This window comes from Lotus japonicus, chromosome 6 (assembly GCF_012489685.1).
Source record: "Lotus japonicus ecotype B-129 chromosome 6, LjGifu_v1.2".
NCBI classification, from domain to species: Eukaryota; Viridiplantae; Streptophyta; class Magnoliopsida; order Fabales; family Fabaceae; genus Lotus; species Lotus japonicus.
Window position 1 is genome coordinate 1,010,831 of NC_080046.1, and position 9,567 is coordinate 1,020,397.

The window sequence follows — 9,567 nt, forward strand, 5'->3', positions numbered from 1 at the left end:
AAACAACGTTTCAGAAGTAACGTTTCAGAAGTAACGTTTCAGAAGTAACGTTTCAGAAGTAACATTTCAGAAGTAACGCTTTTAGAAGTAACGCCGTCAGAAGTTGGCAACACATAAGCTGTCAGAAATACTGCTAATCGAAAATGCCTCTTGAAAACAAACATAGCCATGATCTTGAACTTGTCTTCAACTTAAACAAACCAAAGCTAACACTATTAGAGCTAACACGATCAGAAGCAACTTCACAATAAAACTTCACAATACAAACATAGGTCTTCACAAACTTCTGAAAACTCAACATCTGCAACTTCACAGTAAAACTTCACAGTAGAAACATAAAACATTACAGCAGATAGAATCTTCAATCCAACTCTTCAATCAAACTACTCCCCCTTTTTAGCACAAATTTGCAAAGGGTGCATCCAAAATCAAAAGAAAATAGCACAAGAACAGATCAAACTAGTCTTCAGAACTTGACTCCTCCCCAGACCCGTATGCTCTTTCTTCAGATCCTTCCTCCTCTTCATTACTCGCTTCCTGAGCAGCTGTAGCAGCAGCACGGTGCTCACCACCTTGACAGTCTTCTACTTGAAGCTTGCGTAGCAACGCATCAACGTTAAGCTTCCTAGCAGTGCTCACCCTGATTGTCTCCTCCAAAGCCTTGGAAACTTCCTGTAATTCAGCAATTATGGCCTTAGTACCAGATTCAGTCACAGGAGGAGCAGATGTTCTGCTGGTTGGTAAAGCAATGTCTAGAACATGTGGCTCCATAAACAAACGTTGATCTAAAGTGATTGGAACACCACGAGACATAGCCACATCATCAGCCCTGAGAATCTGAGGATGTTGCTTCAGAATGATCTCAGTAAGAAGTGAAGGAAAAGAAACAGGCAGCTTCACAACACAAGTATCAGCATGCTTCAATGTCTGCTCAAACACAAAAGCTCCAAAATCAAAAGCAATAGACTTGCCAATCCTGTAGATCAACTTGGCAAGTGTTGCAGAAACACCAGAGGTATGCTGAGTAGGAACCCAATTCACAGCACCAATCCTGTTAAGGATAGCATATTTCACACTGAGAGTTCCAGTAGACAACAACTTCTTGCTGGGCCACTTCTGCACATGACCTGCAGTAAGCTCCTTGGCAACATCATCCATGGACACTTCTTCATCAATAAATTCAATAGCACTTCTGCCAAGTGCTTGATTGACAACAGCAGGTGAGAACATCACACATTCAGCCCTCACATAGACTTTCCTGAATTCTGCACTTTCAGGAAGTCCAACATCAACAGAGAGATTCACTAAGAACTCTCTCACAAGCTTCTCATAGCACCTTCCAACATTCTGAATAGTCTTCATCAGACCTGCTTTCTCAATTAGTGCAATTACATCTCTGCATTCAAGAACATCAGAACCAACTTCCCTCTCATTGGCCATTCTCCTCTTACAAACAAACTTCCACTTCTGAACATTCTCTTCTAAGTGGAAGGACACTCTATCAATAGGAGCAGCAGGAACATTCTGAGGAATACGCTTACCAGAAAACTTCTTTTTCTCAGAAGATCGAATGTCCTGGACACCGACTTCAACATCTGACCCAGAGTCTTCAACTTCAACTGAAATCTTCCTCTTCTTCTTCTCAGTGGGAGTCTTTTCTTCCTTTTTCTTTCCCTTACTCTTCACACTGGCCTGTCTGGATTTCTTTGATGGAGTCGGAGTGATTTCAGGAGAAGAAATCCTTCTTCTCTTCTTCATCCTCGCAGCAACACTATCAGCAAAAGTCTCAGTCAGAGGAACATCATCAGAAGCATCATCAGAGATGTTCTGAACATTGACTGGATCCTGGATGGGCTCTTCAGAATTGATACCCGCAGAGTTATCATTCTTTGAATCAGCATCCTTAGAAGAGGATGATACAGAGATATCAGGCTGGGTAGCACCACCTGAATCTTCATGAGAAGTGGAATCCTTTCCAGAATTTTCTTGAGCAGAACTTTCCTTAGACCCATATGTCTCAACATCAGGCACAACATCAGGGGGCGATTTCACAGGAGAGTCTTCATCATTGATTTCCTCTTCGTCAGGAACATCCTCAAGGATAGGAACATTCCGGGCTTTGCTATTCTTGACCTGTGATTTGTAGACCTTACACGTTGGGTTTCGTGATCTCATCTTCTTGGGAGCTTTCTTGGACACAGAAGATGGTTGAGAAGAATCACTCTTCAAACCCATACACTTGACTCCTTTAGCAGTTCTTTCAATCTTGGTCTTGACTGATTCCTTCTTTCATGAACTTTGAGACATGATGAATTTAGAGCAAATACAAACAAAGTACAGAACAACAAAACAGAAGTGCAAATGAGAGATGATAAATCTTGAAGAAGATAGATGCACAAGCGGTTGAGAGAACACAATTTGCCCGTTGGAGGTAGTTATGGGATAAGTGAACCAAGAAGTAACTTTCTCTCTGCTGATGTCACAACGGCAGTTAATGATGACCAAGAATAAACTAGCCGTTAACATACTGGGGCAAGCTAATTGTTATGCATCAGAAAGACAAATCCCTAGACTTCCTCTTAATTTTTCAAAAGTGATTGCATCAAGGGGTTTTGTGAAAATATCAGCCAATTGCTTGTCAGTTGTAACATGATCCAAATTAACAATCTTATCCTCCACCAAGTCTCTAATAAAATGATGTCTAATGTCAATATGCTTGGTCCTGCTATGCTGTATGGGATTCTTAGAAATATTAATTGCACTGAGATTGTCGCAATACAATGTCATGACATCCTGTTCAACATCATACTCTTTCAGCATTTGCTTCATCCACATGAGTTGTGTACAACTACTTCCTGCTGCAATATATTCTGCTTCAGCTGTAGACAATGAGACACAATTCTGCTTCGAGCTAAACCATGAAATTAAATTATTCCCTAAGAAGAAACATCCACCAGATGTGCTCTTTCGATCATCTGCACTACCTGCCCAGTCTGCATCACAGAATCCAACTAAAGAGGAATTTGTATCATGAGTATAGAGAATATCATAGTCACTTGTGCCATTGATGTACTTCATAATTCTCTTGACTTGTAGCAGATGACTGGCTTTAGGAGCTGCCTGATACCTAGCACAAACTCCGACAGCAAATGTGATGTCTGGTCTGCTAGCAGTGAGATACAACAAGCTTCCAATCATGCTTCTATAGAGACTTTGATCAACATCTTCCCCCTGTTCATCCTTGGAAAGTTTGATGTGTGTAGCAGCAGGAGTTCTCTTGTGACCAGCCTTTTCAAGGCCAAACTTCTTGACTAACCCTTTAGCATACTTACTCTGTGATATGAACATAGAATCCTCCATTTGTTTGACCTGTAGGCCTAGAAAATAATTCAATTCACCAACTAGGCTCATCTCAAATTCAGATTTCATTTGTCGGACGAAATGCTCCACCATGGAGTTCGACATTCCTCCAAAGACAATGTCATCCACATAAATCTGTGCTATCATGAGCTTACCTTTGTCATTCTTCACAAACAGAGTTTTATCAATTCCACCCTTGCTGTAACCATTGCTTACAAGAAATTCAGTTAACCTTTCATACCAAGCCCTAGGTGCTTGCTTCAAACCATACAACGCCTTCCTCAACTTGTACACATGATCTGGATGATGCGGATCTGTAAATCCTTTAGGTTGTTTAACATAGACTTCTTCATTCAAATAGCCATTCAGAAAAGCACTCTTCACATCCATCTGATATAGTCTGAACTTCAAGAGACAAGCTACACCTAACAAGAGTCTTATAGATTCCAGTCTAGCTACAGGAGCAAAGGTTTCATCAAAATCAACTCCTTCTATCTGAGTATATCCTTGAGCAACTAGCCTTGCTTTATTCCTTGTGACTGTTCCAGTTTCATCTGATTTGTTCTTGAAGATCCACTTAGTACCAATGATGTTTACTTCTTCAGGTCTAGGAACTAACTCCCACACTTCGTTTCTTCTGAACTGCTCTAGCTCCTCTTGCATAGCATTTATCCAGTATTCATCAGTGAGAGCTTCATTGACATTCTTGGATTCTATCTTGGAGATGAAACAACTGTGAGCAATTATACTTCTGGATCTGGTAGTCATCCCTTCTTGAAGATTACCAATAATGTTTTCTTGAGGATGATTCTTCTGAACCCTGATTGATGGAGCTTTGTTTGATGTGATATCTTTGTCTTCCTTTTCATCAGCACTTGTTTCTGACTCATTGTCGAGGGCGGTTGCTGAAGCATCGGTTGGAACATCAGTACCATCATCATCTTCATTCAGAACTGCTTCTTCCTTCTTGCTTGGTTCATCATCTACAGTCACATTCACAGATTCCATCATGGTCCTTGTGCGAGAGTTAAAAACTCTACAAGCTTTGCTGTTCATAGAATATCCCATGAAAATTCCTTCATCACTCCTAGGATCAAGCTTCCTCTTAGGATCACGATCTGCAAGGATATAACATTTACTTCCAAATATGTGAAAGTATTTTACAGATGGTTTTCTACCTTTCCATAGCTCATACTGTGTGGAGGATGTCCCTGCCCTGATGGTGACTCTATTATGTATGTAACAGGCAGTACTCATAGCTTCAGCCCAGAACTGGTGTGGAATCTTCTTAGCATGTAACATTACTCTAGCTGATTCCTGGAGAGTTCTATTTTTCCTTTCAACTATCCCATTCTGCTGTGGAGTGATGGGGGCAGAAAATTCATGGCTAATACCTTCTGTTCCACAGAACTCCAAGAATTTTGAGTTTTCAAACTCCCTTCCATGATCACTTCTGATTCTCACAATCACACAGTCCTTCTCATTCTGAAGTCTCATACATAGATTCTTGAATATTTCAAAAGTCTCTGATTTTTCTCTCATAAACTCAACCCATGTATACCTTGAAAAGTCATCTACACAGACAAACACATACCTTTTTCCTCCCAAGCTTTCAACCTGCATGGGACCCATGAGATCCATGTGAAGCAATTCCAGAACCTTTGTCGTGGTCTGATGCTGGAGCATCTTGTGTGGCACCTTGGTTTGCTTACCAATCTGACATTCTCCACATAGCTTTCCTTCTCCCAAGCTCAAATTGGGCAATCCCCTTATTGCTTCATCTGCAAGAATCTTTTGCATGCTCCTGTAGTTGAGATGTCCTAGTCTTTGATGCCATACATTCACCTCATCTTCTTTAGTTAACAAACATCTGGAAACATGAGCTTTATCTTCTGATGTCCACATATAACAGTTGTCTTTTGATCTGACTCCTCTCATCACAACTCTCTCATCATCAGTGGTCACAACACATTCTATCTTATTGAACTTCACATCATATCCTTGATCACACAGTTGACTTATGCTGATTAAGTTGGCTGTTAAACCATTTACAAGTAACACATTGTTCAAGTTAGGAGATTCTGTGCTAACAAGATTTCCTACTCCCTTGATCTTTCCTTTAGCTCCATCTCCAAAAGTAACATAGTTGGTGGAGTGACTTCTGATGTCTTTCAAGAAGCTCTTGTTTCCTGTCATGTGCTTTGAACAGCCACTATCAAAATACCAATCTTCCTTTGATGATGCTCTGAAAGACGTGTAGGCTACCTGACATCTGACTTCACCCTTGGGCTTCCATTGCTTCCTCATCTGAATAGGCTTTTTATCGTGCATCTGAGGATAACCATATAACCTGTAACAGTAGGGCTTTATATGACCATTCTTACCACAGTAGTGACACTTCCAAGGTACAGTTTTATCAAGCTTAAGCTGGGGTTTCACATGCAGAGGTACATGTCGAGGCAATGAATCTGACACCTGATAATTTCTGGGCTTCTTGAATTCAGTTTGTTTTGCAGCAGACACAAATTTCTTTGAACCTTTCTGATTTTCTTTGTTTGCTGTTCTATAGTCAAAGCCAATTCCCTTCAAACTCCCTCCTTGCTTGCTAGTTTCTTTCAGAATTTCATCAAGCATATCAGAACCACTGTTCAACATTCTAACAGATTTGTGAGTAGCTTCAAGCTTTCTTGTCAGAGTTGCCACTTCCTCTTGAAGTCCTGCATTAATCAACACTAGATTAGCCTTTTCCATAACGTCAGCATTATTAAACTTACTTTGCCATTCCTCCAGATCTTCCTTCAGCTTTGTGCTGAGCTTTTTCAGCCTTTCATTCTGAGAGACAAGTTGTTCTATCTCACTTTGCTTTTCTCTCACAAGTTTACATGCTTCTTCCCACTTGATGTGTAGCAGCTTGTAAGTCTCAGCCAGTTCCTCATCTGTAATGTCCTCATCACTTGTATCAGACTCATAGACGGTTCCAGAGAAAGCATTGACTTTGTTTGCAGATATCTCCTCCTCATCTTCAGTGTCTTCATCTGACCAAGTTACCATCATACCTTTCTTCTGCTTCTTTAGATAAGTGGCGCATTCAGACCTGATGTGACCATATCCTTCACATTCATGACACTGCACTCCTTTATTCTGACCAGATCTTTCTTCTTCTTTGGTCTTCCTCTGTGAATTAGAAAATTTGGGTTTGTTATCGAATTTCATGTCCTGGACATTAGGCCTGGTTCTTTTGTCAATCTTTCTCAATGCTCTGTTGAATTTTCTTGCTAGCATGGCCAGAGCCTCAGAAAGATTTTCACCATCACAATCTTCATCATCACCTTCATCAGTGTTTGACACAAAAGCAATACTCTTATTCTTCTTCTCAGATTTTCCACTCAGTTTCAACTCAAATGTCTGCAAAGAGCCAATAAGTTCATCAACCTTCATGTTCTCAATGTCTTGAGCCTCCTCAATTGCAGTGACTTTCATAGCAAACTTCTGAGGAAGAGATCTCAAGATCTTCCTTACAAGCTTCTCATCTGACATAGGTTCTCCCAAAGCAAATGAAGCATTAGACAAGTCACGGATACGCATGTGGAATTCTGAAATAGTCTCTTCTTCAGTCATCATCAAATTTTCAAACTGAGTAGTAAGCATCTGAAGCCTTGACATCCTTACTCGAGTAGTACCTTCATGTGCAGTTTTCAGAATTTCCCAAGCATCCTTTGCCACAGTACACGTATTGATCAGCCTAAACATATTCTTGTCAACTCCATTGAAGATAGCATTTAGAGCCTTTGAATTTCCAAGGGCAGCTTCATCTTCAACACTGGTCCATTCTTCTTCAGGTTTTTCCACAACAGTAGTAGAGGTGCCTTCAACCTCAGCCTTAGTGGGGTGCTTCCAACCCTTGACAATAGCTTTCCAAGTCTTGTTGTCAATTGATTTGAGAAAGGCTGTCATGCGAACCTTCCAGTAGTCATAGTTAGTACCATCCAGAATGGGTGGCCTATTGACTGATCCTCCCTCCTTGTTATCCATGAGAACTTGAATAAAACTCCCTGGAGCTCACCCAACCAGAACAGGGTGCCTGCTCTGATGCCAATTGTAATTCAGGTTCCCTCTGATACGATTGTCCTGCACGATGCTGGGACAAGAGGTTTGTAAGACCCAAGTTTTAAGCTTAGAATAAGTGGAAGAGACTTCCATTTACGATTAGGCTTGATGTATCGCGAAGGAAAAACCTGAACAAGAGTTTATCGGATGAAATAAATTTATGAAGGAGAAAGTTCAGGAAAAGTCTAAGGATTGTATCAAAATCGATAAAAGGTATAGCACGATCGATTCGCTTAAACCTAGGATAAGAACCTTAGGAAAAGACTATGTTCCACCCTTGGAACACTATAGTAATAAAATTTCCAACAATCTTCCACCCTTGGAACACTGTAGGAATTTAGTCCAAAAATCTTCAGAGAAATGTTAGAACTTCTCTTTTTCCATATATCACAATCATTTCGAGGCGAAACTCTAGGATCTACGAACGTCCGATTCCAATCATCGGAAGTTTGCCGAAACTGAAACCCTGGTATTTCAAAACCCTAGAATCACCCGACAATGAAGACTTTTTCTATTCAGAGCTTCAAACGAAGATTCCACACGCGAAGGCCCACTCTAATCGACGTTCCAAATCTTTCATCAGAAGGAAGTTTCTGCATCCGAGGTCAAAATCAAAAAGTGCATAAAGTGCATTTTAAGCCAGTAAACATTTAAAACAAGCCTCGAAAACCAAAAATCATACTGATATTTCTTTGAAGAATTAGAAGATTCAGCGGGAAGAATATCGTGTCTAAAATACGTTGGAATCAGTAGGAAAAATCGGAATCGCGAAATAATCATTTTCTCGCGTTTTCAATTTCCTATATATAGGACTTCAGAAACTAAGAAAAATCACACCTTCATTTTCTTTCTTCTTCTTCTGCAGACCACGTTCTCTGGTCTTTCTTTTCTTTTTCTTTTCATTTTCTTTGTTGGTTGTGGGTGAGCTTGAGGGAGAAAGGAGGAAGAGTTTTTTTTTCCGGTTCTTGCCTGATCGTTGCTCTGTTCGTTGCTACGCGTAGGCCTCGAGGTACTGATGTTATTTCTTTCTTCTGATCTTTAAATTCCATCGCTTTTTGTTATGTCTTTTTGTGCTCAAGTTTTGAGCTTTTTGTAAAACTGTCCAAATATGTTGATTTTAGTGTCTAAATATATTCTCTTCGTACCCAAGAGTACTTCTAGCGGATTTCATTTTGCCGAATGTCGCCGAAATGCTGCCGAAATTCATTTATGTAGAAAATACCCATTTTTGGCTAAAGTTCCGTCCTTTGGGCTTAAAACTCTCGACTAAGCTTAGCGTTAGTAGGATTAGTCGTCATAATCGTCGTTGGTATCAACCTCATCTAATTTATTTTTCGAAATTCTGATTTTTGAGTTTCCGAGCTAAAAATATTGACCAAAATACCCCTGCGATAGTTTTCGATTCGATAATTTTTCTGAGAGTTTCCCTGGCCTAGATATCGCCTAAGAATACCTAGGAATCGATTTAGATCGAAGGAAAAGTTCGGGAACCCTATTTTACATAGTGGCCGAAACCTATTGCTTAGGGTACCGTGTCCAAAAATAATTTTTGGGTCTCTATGACCTGAGCCATTGAGTAGCTCTTTCGATTGTTGAAATTTTGGCGCTGGTTTCGTGTCATTCCGAGTTCTGTAGCTCGAGTTATACTCGTTTTAGCGAACGAAGTTCTGTTGTCAAATCGTGCCTTAAGAGGAACTCTGAAGCTTTAAAAGCTTTCTTTCCGGTTTCGATTAGCGTTATTAGATAGTGTTACTTCCAGTAGGGCTTGTGTTGATGATTGTGTTTCCTTGTTCTAGGTTCACAACTTCCATGCCCAACTTCTACTCACGAAGGTAAGGGTAACTCGGTTTTAGCGTGTCTTTGAGTCTTGCCTGCTTTTATCGTAAGGGTAACTCGGTTTTAGCGTGTCCTTGAGTCTTGCCTGCTTTTATCGCACTGCATGCGTTTGAGATGAAGATGTTTATATTGATTGGCATTGGATTATGATTATTATGCTTGCAATGTTGTATGCTTGCTTATATTGACTGTTTCTGAGGCTTGTGCCAAATGTTTTCTGAAGGCTTCGGCCGAGTAAACTTATTGAGACGTGTGTCTCCGTTT